At 36.8% G+C, this 13,326-nt stretch overlaps 1 protein-coding gene across 1 annotated transcript in view; it reads left to right on the forward strand.

Moving 5' to 3' along the window:
• Positions 1–2,084: 2,084 nt before the first annotated feature.
• Positions 2,085–13,326, forward strand: part of IQCM (IQ motif containing M) — a 214,511-nt gene continuing 203,269 nt past the window's right edge. The window contains exon 1 of the mRNA XM_035022935.1: positions 2,085–2,878. The gene's annotated coding sequence lies outside the window, so the exon portion shown is untranslated. The remainder of the gene's footprint in view (positions 2,879–13,326) is intronic.

The raw sequence follows: 13,326 nt of genomic DNA on the forward strand, positions 1-13,326 counted from the left end.
AGGCCCATATTCCTAACCCCCAAATGTAGAATGCTTATTACTTTTCCCGATTTAATTAAACATATGATTGTTCTATGCAATATGAAGAGAATATGGCCGGTGAATCGGAGGATGACTAAAATAACATCATGGTGCTCTTTGATGTAAAACCAGAGTTTATGTAGCAGAGTGGGGTCTGGCAATAACTCCTGTCATTTTTCAGCTTTAAAGAGTAAGTCTAAACTGCTTCCTTTTGTACTTCATGTAGATGACCAAGACAATGAGAACATTATTAATAGTAAATTCTAGTTAGTAATTTTCTCTGAAGCTATTGGACAAAATTCTTTTCATATCATGAGCTAATAAACAGGAATCTAGTATATTATGCAGGCTGCCTCTCAGACTTTGAAAGCCAGGAAGTTTTTTATTATATGTTAGAAAAAATATCATTTTCAGGATTATTTTGGGACATGTATGTGGTAAAAGTACCATTCAAAATGTTTTAAAATAAATGTTAAATATTTGGCACAATATTTTGAGATGCTTAGTTAAGCACAAGGACTTCTGTGAGTTTTTGCATTAAAATATCAAATTCTTTTCAAATGGAGGTTTGAGGAAAATTATTTTGGTCATATTGGCTTTGGTAATAATTCCATTCATTCAGTGTGCTTTATTTCCTGCCTATTTATTTATTTGTTTGATTGAGAGAGAGCAAGCACGCACGTGTGGGGTGGGGGGAAGGGGCGGAGGGAGAGAGAGAGAGAATCTTAGGCAGGCTCCATACCCAGTGTGGAGCTCCACATGGAGCTCGATCTGATGACCCTGAGATCATGACCTGAGCCAAAATCAAGAGTTGGACGTTTAACTGACTGAGCCATCCAGGTGCCCCTATTTCCTGCCTTTTTAAATACTAATTTTGATTCTGAGAAAATTAAAAAAATGTGTGATAAAGAGATTTTTTCCTTTCACTCAAAAATTAAAAGATCTTAGTAATTTTCAACTTAGTTTTGCATTCCAGGTATGGGTTTACATTAAAAAAGATCTTTCAAAACCTGTATGTTTTGTTTTTCTTTTTTTTGTGGGGGTTAGCAGGTAATTGTTAGTCTATGACTGGAACTTGAAGCAACATTACCATTCTGTCTACATGATTCTTGAAAATAATAGGGGAAATTTCTTCCCTGGGAACAGAACAAAGATGTTGTAAGTGTAAAAGTTGCAGGGTGAAAATATTATAATGCCATACTTAAAAACTATGTTAATATAGGAGTGGAGGAATTGGCTATGGTAGAGACATGTCTTTCAAGATTGACAGATGGCTTAGAAGAGAGCACTGGGGAAATCAAAGACTTTTTTTTTGGTGGATAGTGGGTGTCTAGAACTAGCTACGTTTTCAGAGGGAAGAGGAGTAAGAGTTGGATATGAAGGGGATGTTTTTTCACTCTCACCTCCATGGATACTCTCTGTATCTTTCCAGCTGTTTCCTTTTAAGAGGAAAATTTCTAATCATCATTTTTTGGCTCTATAACAGTGATGCACACTAAATATGAACAGTTTAGGCAGACTAATAGTAGTTAGGGAATCCAGTAAATTGTTTTCCCCAAACTGAGATATTTGGGCAGTCTTCTTTTGATTTCTGTTATTGCAGTGAATTACAAATATTGATTCTCAGACTCTGTCATTATTAAGCATTTCTCCATATAGTTAAGTCTTAAGTATTTTTTTAAAGATTTGTTTATTTATTTAGAGAGAGCGTGTGGGGATGGGGAGGGGCAGAGGGAGAGAGAAAGAATCTCAAGCAGACTCCCCGCTAAGCACTGAGCCCAACGTGAGGCTCAATCTCAGGACCCTGAGATCATGAGCTGAAATCAAGAGTCGGATGCTTAACCAATTGAACCCCTCCATATAGTTTAATCTAATTGCTTTTTAAAACTTGTTTAAGATTTTCCACAATAAAGATTTTTTTTTAGATTTAAAAAAATTTTTTTAAGTAATCTGTACAGTCAATGTGGGGCTCGAACTCATGACCCTGAGATCAAGAGTCACACACTCTTCTGACTGAGCCAGCCAGGTGTCCCACCCACAGTAAAGATTTTAATGTCTTTTTTCCTTCTCTTTCGGTTCTCTCCCAATTTCTCAAGCTTCTCACAGTTTTTAATGTGTAGTATGTGCAGTGAGTGCTGAACTAGCCACTTCTGCACTTTGAACATGATTTTTACCCTTTCCTAGACCCTTCTTTAGTCATCTGGAAAATAAGGAGATGAACTAAAGCAGTGTATCTCAGTGGGGATTATCATAAATCAGGTTTTGTGCAAGCAGACTCTGAGAGGGAGACTTGAGTGCACAAGATTTACTGGTAGATGTTTGCAAAAGATACTCCTGGGATGAAGTTAGGATGGCAGGATGGGGCAGAGGGAGAAGCTAAGTTGCAGCAGGATAGCCAACTGAGGTCTCAGCCAATCCTACAGGGAGCCACAGGGAAAGAGAGGCCCTATGGAATTGTCCCAAGTGGAAGCAGGCCTTTGCATGCCTTTATCTGCCAGATATCATCTGTGGGTTCCCCCTGGGAGGTGCAGTAACCTTGAGCAATGCTCAGTGAGGAGCATAGCTGTGAACCATAAGCAGACAATATTCCCAGCCACTGGGAGATTGGCCTTGAAGAGAGGTTCTGGGCAGAATACCAGCTTCTACTACTAGTACTTTGGGCAGAACAATTCTTTGTTAGGTACAAATAGCCCAGGCATTGCAGACGTGTAGTATCCCTGACCCCACCCACCAGGACTATCAAACATTCTCCACATTTCCAAACAACTCCTGGGACCCTGGTTGAGGATCATAGGAGATCACTAGGCTGAAGCATTGCTCAGTCTACTGTGGATCAAACATTGTTGCTTCTGGACGAGTGAGTATATTTTGGATGAGAGTACCACCTGATCAAAGTTAGAAAAGATCTGGCAAAAGAATGAGTGTGTTATGACTCAAATAATGCTGTGCTGAGCCTAGTTGAATATAAATAGTTCTGGGGAATTACCAGATCAAAGGGCATGAAGATTTTAGAGAGTGTTGCTCTGTGTTGCTCTGTGGAGTGGTTGGGCCAATTTATATTCTCCCTAGCATTCTAGCAATCATATACTTTTACTATTTTCTCTCTATTAACTTGAATCTCTGTAAATTTCATTGTAGACGGAGTCCAGCCAGATAGGTAAGGAAGTGGCAAGATAGGAAGGAAGCTTGTGTACCACAAGATGAGCTACTGTGTCTGTTTTATCCAGGTTTCACTAATGCTTCCAAGAACCCCTCTGATGACACGAGGAGAGCCAGGCAGAGGATAGTGGGCGAATTGCTGGGCCCCTTATCTACAATTAATGTTTAAGAAAAACCAGAACACTTAAAAGAGATAAAGATTTATGGGGAAGAAAATGGAAATGTTTTAAATATTCACTGTACAATTCAAACTCTCTTGATGGCAAACCGTTGTTAGATTAGTTTAGATGAACAGGTTTGATTAGTTCAATGCTGTCTTTTAATATCTATTTTGAGTTCAAAAAGAAATATCTGTAGCTAGCCTCATCTTGTTCCCAAGGGGCCAGCTGGTGCTGGGTTTGGCAGCTTCTTTGGAGAAAGACTCAATGAGTGTGGAGACTAAAATAACAAATTTGTTTTGATATTGAGTGATTCCAGAACATGATTTGAGACTTTAAAAATTAATTGCAGAGGTATCCAGCTATTATCTGTGAACAGAAAAACCTATTGTCTTCCACATTTACACAAAGTTCTTGATGTGGTCCATTTCAGGATCCTTTATTTTCCCCCTGTTTATTTTTGTTTTCTGTAATTATAGTTCATCCAGTAAATAATTAATTTGTCCTCATATTTTAGTGTGTTAGTAGATAATGACACTTTTCTACACTGGTAGAACATGAGTCAGCCCATCAACAGCATATGGCAGAGACCAACATTGAGTTACCCATGTCACTTGAAAATCAAGTTGATGTGTGAAGAAACTTTTAATTTTACTTTGGAGAAAACCTAAAATTACAAGGGCTAGGTTAAGTATTTTGTATTAACTGTATCCCTTGATTTTACATTTTTAAAAGTGACTAATCAATTATCCTAAATGCAAAAAAATGCTAGGAAGGTAGGTGTATTTTGTTATAATAGCAAAACACCCCCAGTATTCTGCTATAAAAACAGATTGGTTTTCTGTAATTGTTTATGGGTCTATTAAAATAGGTTGATATTTTAATCTAGGTTCTTTCATTGTAAGAAATTTAAATAATTATTACAAGGGCAAAACACATTTATTAAAGACAAATCAGGAACTATGGAAACAAAAGGAAGAAAACAAAAAATATTCATAATCCAACCATTTCTAGACAACCATGCTTATATAAACCTTGGTTTACATTCTTCCAAGCTCTTTTCTTCTTTTTTGGTTGCACCATTCCAGACTTTTAAAAAATGCATTTTAGTTACATATAAAATGTATTACGTTATTAATAATTATTTCCTAGCCTACTTTAATCAAGTATGTCATGAACATATTTCTAAATTTGGATCCACTTTATTTTTCTATTTTTTAAAAATTTTTATTTATTTGTCAGAGAGAGAGAGCACGAGCACAAGCAAGGGGAGCGGCAGGCAGAGCAGGCAGAGGGAGAAGTAGACTCCCTGCTGAGCAGGGAGCCTGATGCGGGACTCGATCCCAGGACCCCGGGATCATGACCTGAGTCGAAGGCAGACGCTTAACCGACTGAGCCACCCAGGCATCCCTGGATCCACTTTATTTTTCCAAACAAATGAATAACATTTCATAGTATGGAAACACTATAATTTGACCAATAAATTGAGGGCCATTTATATTGTTTTAAATATGCCATTGTTTGGCAGAGCATGATGATGATAATTAACAATACTGTATTATATACTTGAAAAATTTTTTAAAGAATGGATCTTAAAATATTGTCACCACACACACATATACACACATACACAGAATTGTAATTATGTAAAGGAATAGAGATGGAGATATTAACTAATCTTATTGTAATCATTTTGCAATATATACATGTATCTAATCATCATATTGAACATCTCAAACTTACATATGTGATATGTCAATATCTCAGTAAAGCTGAGAACAAATTAAATTACATTTAAAAAGCCATTGTAATTCTTCAGGAATACCTTTGTATATAATTCATTGAATGCTTGTTAGATTAGTTCCTTAGAAACATTCTTAGCAGAATTGCCATGTTTGAAGGCATGCACATTTTTGAATTTGATACAGATTGCCAGATTTCTTTCCAGAAAGGTTGTACCAATTTACACACCCATTATCAGTCTATAAGCTTCCCCACCAACACTGTGCATTGGCAGTTGTATTGAGTTTTTACAGATAGGTGATTATCAGATTGTTGTTTTAATCATTATCTTTCTATCATTAGTGAGATCAAATAGCTTTTCTTATAGTTTTTGGTCATTTGCTTTTCTTGCATGAATTGTTTCTTTATGTCTTTTAATCTTTAAACTGTAGTGTTCATCTTTTTAAATAGATTTAAAGCACTCTATTGGTTAAAGATATTAATGTTTTGTCATGTGTACTACAATATTTTCCCTAATATTTTCTATTTTTTAATTTTGTTTATGATGTATTTTTTTCTTTTTTTTAAAAAAGACTTTATTTATTTGAGAGAGAATGAGAGAGAGAGAGAGAGCATGAGCAGAGAGAGGGAGAAGCAGACTCCCTGCTGAGCAGAGAGCCTGATGTGGGGCTGGATCCCAGGACCCTGAGATCATGACCTGAGCTGAAGGCAGACACTTAACTGACTGAGCCACCCAGGCAAACTATGGTGTATTTTCTTGAACAGAAATTGTAATTTTTACTTGTCAAATAAATTTTTTTTAGAGAGGGAGAGAGAGAGGGAGTAGGGAGGGGCAGGGGGAGAGGGAAAGAGAGAATCTTAAGCAGGCTCCACACCCAGTGTGGAACTTGACGCAGGGCTGGATCTTACAACCCTGAAATCATGACCTGAGCTATAGTCAGGTGCTTAACCTACTGAGCCACCCAGGAACGCCTCCCTACATGTAAAATCTTTTAATATTTTCCTTTATGATTTCTCAATTTCAGTTCATGCTTAGAAAGAACAGTGTCAAATAAAAATATTATAGTTTTATTATTTAAAAATTTTTTAAGATTTTTTAAGTAATTTCTTTTTTTTTTTTAAAGATTTTATTTATTTATTTGACAGAGAGAGACACAGTGAGACAGGGAACACAAGCAGGGGGAGTGGGAGAGGGAGAAGCAGGCTTCCCGCGGAGCAGGGAGCCGGATGTGGGGCTCGATCCCAGGACCCTGGGATCATGACCTGAGCCGAAGGCAGACGCTTAACGACTGAGCCACCCAGGCGCCCCTTAAGTAATTTCTACACTCAACATGGGGTCCAGACCTATAACCCAGAGATCGAGTTGCATGATCCACTAACTGAGCCAGCCAGGTGCCCCCATATTGTAGTTTTTAAAATATGCTTTTGGATTTGACACATAAAACTTTATTGCTTCTGGAATTTATTTTTGTGTATTATGGTGTGAGGTAGTATTTCTTTTTTTTCTAAATAGAGGGTAATTGTCACAATTATAATTGTTTTATAATTCATTCCCACTTATTTGAAATTATCCTTTTATCTTCCACTTAGTTCTCCAATATATCTAGATTTTCTGTTCTCCTTCACTTCCATCTCTTATGAGAATGAGTCTAGTGCTTCATCATTAAGGATATTTGTTTTTGTGTTTATTTGAAAATGTTTTGATCATGTTGAAGGAATTTCTACCTTTAATAAAATCTTTAAACAGTATATTGTTGTGGATGTCAATTTTTTTTTTTCAAATGTATTTTTCAGGATCTATTAGAATGACCCAATTATTGTTCTTATTTAGTCTTGCACTATAATAATTTTTATCGATAGATAGCTACTGTTCAACCTTTTTTGCACTCTTAGTATAAAGACTAAATGTTTTAATGTTATTCATAAGTTGCTGGATATAAATTTTTAATATTATACATAAGAGGCTTGCATTTATATTTCTTTTTTTTTTTTAAGATTTTATTTATTTATTTGACAGAGAGAGACAGCGAGAGCAGGAACACAAGCAGGGGGAGTGGGAGAGGGAGAAGCAGGCTTCCTGCTGAGCAGGGAGCCCGATGTGGGGCTCGATCCCAGGACCCTGGGATCATGACCTGAGCCAAAGGCAGACGCTTAACGACTGAGCCACCCAGGCGCCCTTGCATTTATATTTCCTAGCAAAACTGACACATTGTTTTCTGCCTTTGTCATCTTTTTGTCAGGTTTTGATACCAAGTTTTTTTTTTTAGGATTTTATTTATTTATTTGAGAGAGAGAGAGCACGAGCAGGGTGGAGGGATAGAGGGAGAGGAAGAAGCAGGTTCCCTGCTGAGCAGGGAGCCCTATGTGGGGCTTAAGCCCAGGATCCTGGGATCATGGCCTGAGCTGAAGGCAGATGCTTAACAGACTGAGCCACCCAGCCCCGCCCCCCACAAGTTTATGCCTGACTCAGAAAATACATTTACATACGTTTTTTCTTTGTTTTTTTTTCTTCTATGCCCTGGAATTTTTAAAATAATATCTTAATTGTATCTTCCTTGAAAAATTGAAATAATTAATGTAAGAAAGCACACTGGTCTGGCAGTTTTTTGAATCTAGGTATGTGACAATTTCCTCATCTTTTCCCCATGGTTTTAGTTTTTTTTTTCTCCTTTATGTGGTCAATTTTAGTAGTGTGCATTTTCCTGTAAGAATAGCCCTAGGTTTTCAAATTGTTAGCATGGTATTGTTCAAAGTAGCCTCTTACACTTTTTTTTCAAAACCTTTGTGTTTCTGATTCCTTCCCTTTCTGGGTCAGCAGACAGCATGTTAATAGATAAAGAGTATGGACATAGGGGCCACACTGCCTGGACTTGAATCCTAGCTTCACTGTTTATAAGCTGTGTGACCTCAGGTAAATTACTTTATTTCTCCTGCCTCTCCAACTATAAAATGGGGAGAAAAATAGTTCCTACCTCATAGGGTTGTGGTGAAGATGAAATGAGGCAATATATGTGAAAAGTGCTTAGAACAGTGGCATTTATAAATACTCCACAAATGTTTATATTATTATTATTACTTGTCCCTAATTTTGTGGATATTCCCTTTCTCCCTTAAAAATATTACGCTAGCTGGTGGTTTATCTATTACATTTGTTTTGTCTTATTGTCTTCCATTTTATGCTCTACCCTGATTTCCTCTCATTTTTGTCCTTTTACCATATATATCTTTATAAATTACTGCAAATGTAATAAAATATTTGATAGGTATAGTTTAAGATGCTTAAAAATTTGAAAATAAATACTGCATTTGAAGAGATTTATAAAGATATACACAGAATATGTTTGCAGCAGGTATACTTAGGAGATCATAGATGCCATGCCAATATTCTCGTGCAGGATCCCAGATGCCAGAGTTCAGACTGTGAGGGAATCCTCTGGCTGGACAATTTTAAGGAGGTAGAGTTCTCCTTGACCTGACAGTCTATCCATCTCCTGTCCCTTCTGCCGAGTCTGCCACTGCTGTTGAACAGCACTTAGGGGTGCCCATGATTCCTAGAGGAGAGGGTCTATCACCACTCAGCAGAAGGCCAACGTGAGGCAAGCTCAGAGGAAGCCTTCTGATACGACTCATCCCAGTGCATTTTCTCTACCTCGACTTTCTGCAAACTGGGAGGTTTTAGGTCTGGACTCTTTTTTTTTTTTTTTTACCATAATAATTTATTTAACCAATCTGTTGTCTTTGGACATTGCAATTTTTTTTTCGTATGTCTGTTTTTTAAAATTATGTTATTCTTGATGGCATTTGCAGTGCTCCTGAGGACAGAACTTGGTCATCAGATCCATAGAGCTCTATATCTATTTTCCTCCTTCCACTCCAATGCCTCTATTTTGCCAGTCTCCCTCATGTTTGTCCCAAAAGAATTTCCTACCCAAGGGCTTGCCAATTTTGAGAAGGCCTTCTGTCTCCGGGAAAGATCCTGTTATTGCGATAGAACCACAAATTCTATTTTATTGCAATAATACACAAATTGCAGGATTACAAAAGAAGCCACAGTGATTCCCTCTTTTTTATCTGCTAGTCAGTGCAAAGCTAAATAGATTATATACACTAACCATATTGGGCCTGGGCTCTGATGTCATTTATAGTCACATGGGCTTCCATTATCCACTGGTTGAGAGTTGATGTTGACTCCTCTCCACTCATCAGTGTGTCTGAATCCCCCTGTTCAGGGGAAACTGTCTGGACCTTCTCACTTTGCTTTTGCTTCTGGTTTTCTCATTCATACCCGAGTGTATTTAGTTCCTGATTTCTGGGCTTTGCCTGAGGTTTCCAGCCCTTGTGGTTTCTTGTCCTGCTGATGTGAAAATTGGCTTCTTCAGTTTTAATTCTTTCCACTCTCAGATATTATGGAAAAAAACAAAAACAAAAATAATTTCAGATATTGTCTCGGTGTTGTATACTTGCTTTGGCCATCTCACTTATTCAAACTTGACTCTCCTGAAACCTAATTCTGCTGTTCATCATTGCTTCCTTGTGAAAACTTTGGTCTTCTCCCACAGCCCTGCTTGGAGAATCAGATACTGACCCAGTGAGGGAGGGTAAGGTGCCAAAGGGAAGGTGTGTCTAGAAGAATGGTTAACCCCACCTTTCAAGCTCTTAATGGGAAGCCAGCATTCAGGACTCATTATGGATAAAACCTAGTGTATGCCCACTGATGCTTACTCTTGGGCTTAATTTTGTTTCTAGTACATCTCTAGGTTCCATGCCTCCAATTTGCTGCCTGTAACCTCGGGAAGTTCTTAAATTTCTTTGACCTTTAGTTCCTGCATCTGTAAAATGAGAATTCTAATAGGTAGTGATAAAACCACCTTAACTGGATTGTTATGTCTGGCATATTAGCTACTAGTGTTAGAATCTTGAGTTTTCCAATAGACTCATTTCCCACCCAGCAGTCAGAAAAGCTCCATAGTAGTTGCTGTCTGGGCTCTCATCAAAACTCAGGGCCAGCAAGGCATGTGGGACCCAATATGCTGGCACCTGCCCACCTTCTGTCTTTGCTTTTTGTCTTCTGACACAGAGACCCCTAATTAACTTTGTAGAGAGTTAATAACGCCGTACACTTTCTTATATAACACATGTTTCAGACTATTTACATATATTGGCCCAAATAACCATTCTGAAAGATAGATTTTATAATCTCTATAGCTTAAAACCAAAACCAAAACCAAAATTAAAACAAAACAAACAAAAAACCCCAAACAACAGCAAAAACCAGTGGCTCTGAGTGATTACAAGCTAGCCTAAAGTTATGCATCCAGCAAGAATTCCAATAAGGATTCCAATTCAGGCTTTCAATTTTAAGCAACTCTTCAAATAGTGTGCTTCTTCATCATTTTATCCTCTGGATACTTGGTCCATTGTCCTAAGACAAAAAGCAAACAAAACAGAACAAAACAAAAACCTCTCTATTTAAATACTTAAAAAAATCTCATCATTTCTATTCTCTCTCATTCTAAGCTTGGAAGCCAAGGTACAAGTTTGGTAAATATATTACCTTGACTTGTTGCCCAGTGTTGTAACAACTTATTCCCTGTTTCCTCCATCTTGTATTCTTGAAGGGATTTGCTATACTTTTGATTAATCTCTGAAAAGCCTAGAAAGATATCAGCCTCTCTTAACCACTTTCCCTGTCTTGGAAATATTTGTGGCAGCCAGGCCTTTCTCCACTTGTGGAGATCAAAATAAAACTACTTATAAAGAATGGAATGCTTGAAAGCTTCTCTGATTTTATTTCAATCTTGATGACATTCCTGCTTGCTTTATTACCAGTTTGGTGTGGGGAATTCAACTAAAAGAAATTGCCAGATGTAAGAGATATAGTTATTGCTGAAAAAGTGAAAGTTTGGGGGCTTCTTCATTTGGACTAACTCAAACTACTAGCCAGCCTTTCATTTTCAGAAAAATTTCAAGGCATTTAAGTCCTGCTTTTCTGCAGCTTTCTTATCCACTGTTCTATTTTTCAGGTATCAGATGTTTATAGTTTTTATACTGAGTTCTAATGTAAAAAAGAAATCAGATGAACACATGCATGTTCTTCATTCAGAAGTCCCAAAATCCTGAAATCTTTTTTAGAGTGTGCTCAGTGTGACATAATAGTGAAAAGTTACAAGTCAGTGTTGGTGGTGAATTATGACCAAGGTCATGGAAAACACATTGCTTTTTCTAGTGGTTGCATGATTATCAGGTCTCTGATGATAAATCTGCATCCATTGGAAATGCAGTTAACTTACCTTGGTGATTTTGATTTATTAGCCTTGCAATGGACAAGGTTGCCCATTTGTTAGTGCTTATTTTATATTTGAATAGCTTGGAAGCATATAAATTCGAGGCATAGCTTAAAGTTTGTCTAGTATTTCATATTTTATAGGTAGCATCTGATCAGAGGACTTCAACTTCTGTTATTTCTATTGTGACACTATTCAGTTTTTAGTATAGTGAGGACATTTGATTTGCAATTTAGAGCATCTTTCTCTGTGATCAATGCTGAAGTTTCTAAGAACTGTCAGAACTCTAATAAAAACATGAAAGTTATAGATGAACAATCAACTTCATTTGGCGAGTAAAAGTTAAATGGTTTAAAGGGAGGACATTGAAAAACTAGTGATTGGTAAGATGTATTCTATTTGAGCTATTTGAGCTTTTCCGAGCTTTTGTTAAAAACAGACATAACTGTAAGGGCTTTTATTAAAAATTATACTTAATTTTAATTATACAGAAGAATCATCTAGCATTGGTCTGGAAAGGCATAAAGAAGATTCTCTGTGACTAGAGTGAGAACTTACGGTATGGGCTTTGAGTGCCAAAATGTAGAATAAATTCCAGGGTTAACCTGACCATAGAAGGAGTTATGTGTCAGCCTGAGTTCTCCTTTCTCCTTCCTTATTGCAACCTGAGGCATAACACCTAATAGGAGCTTTTGAGTGTTAGCCCTTGTAGCCAGGTTTCTCAGCCTCCACAGAATAGTCATTTGGGGCTGGATAATTATGGGGGGCAGAGGAGTTGTTCTATGCATTGTAGCTATGTAGATGTAGGTAGCCCTACACCCAGTTGTGATAACCAACAATGTCTCCAGCCATTGCCAAATGTGCCCCCACCCTGGGAGTAAAAGTCACCCCTGATTGAGGACCACTCTTTGATGTTCATGTTGCAGGAAAGAGAAAAATGACCCTCGAGAAGGTATGTATAGGGGTGTGTATTAAAATAAGATGCAAAGCACGATATTTAAACCATTTGCTATTAAGCACAGTCAAGTTGAGCTAACCCTTACAAGTTTAAACCAGTCAGAGATAGTTGCAGTGTTATTTCAATATTCTAGATCTAGCAACTGTGTAAATTTGATATTTTGCATTTGATGTTGCATTTGAATACAGCATTGAGAATGATCAAGTTTTTTCATGTAATTTAATACTTGGCATTTATAAATACTGAAGTTTTAATCATCATGGACAACTGTAATTTTATACTGTTACATGATGTTAAATATTTTAAGAAATGAAAAATAAGGAATGTTTGTCCTTCAGTTAACTTTTATTGATTCTTTTAAATCTTGTTGAAAGTGGAGTTTTCCTTCTGTGAGGCATTTTACTCTTTTCTGTGGTCACATTTGGTATTCTTCACCAAGGAAGTTAGCCTGTATTCTTGTCTGGAACAGAAGGGCTCATCTTGATATAAGTAGTTCTATAGTAGCAGCCAATTATCATCTAGTACATCACAAGGAAATATTCTGATTCTAGAATTCTTTGGGTGTCTAATGAAGACAGACATATGGGAGAAGTAGGAAATAACCACAGGGTTGTCAGGATCTAGAAAACTATCTCAATTATTCATGACTTATTTGGAATTGGTTTTAAAAATTTTAAACAAAAATTTTAAAGTTGGATAGTTACAGATTAAAAGAAGAATAAAGGAAGAATATAGGGGTTGGGTATTATCAAGCAACTGAGATCATTATCACTTTGGGGCAGTGTTTCTTTAAGTTTCATTGGAGCTAAGGCAAAAGGTAAGTAGTTAAGCAGTGTCAATTGGGGTAAGTATTATTAATTATTATTTTTTTTTAAAAAGCTTTTAAATTATTCTGCAAAGTACTTTTTTTGTCATGGAATTTGTCTGAAGAAATACATTTTTTTAAGGATTTGACAAAATTATATTGATAGAATCTTTTGCTTAGAGATGTTGAGATTTATTA

This window comes from Mirounga leonina, unplaced genomic scaffold (assembly GCF_011800145.1).
Source record: "Mirounga leonina isolate KUSES-001 unplaced genomic scaffold, KU_Mleo_1.0 Mir_176, whole genome shotgun sequence".
Taxonomy (NCBI): Eukaryota; Metazoa; Chordata; class Mammalia; order Carnivora; family Phocidae; genus Mirounga; species Mirounga leonina.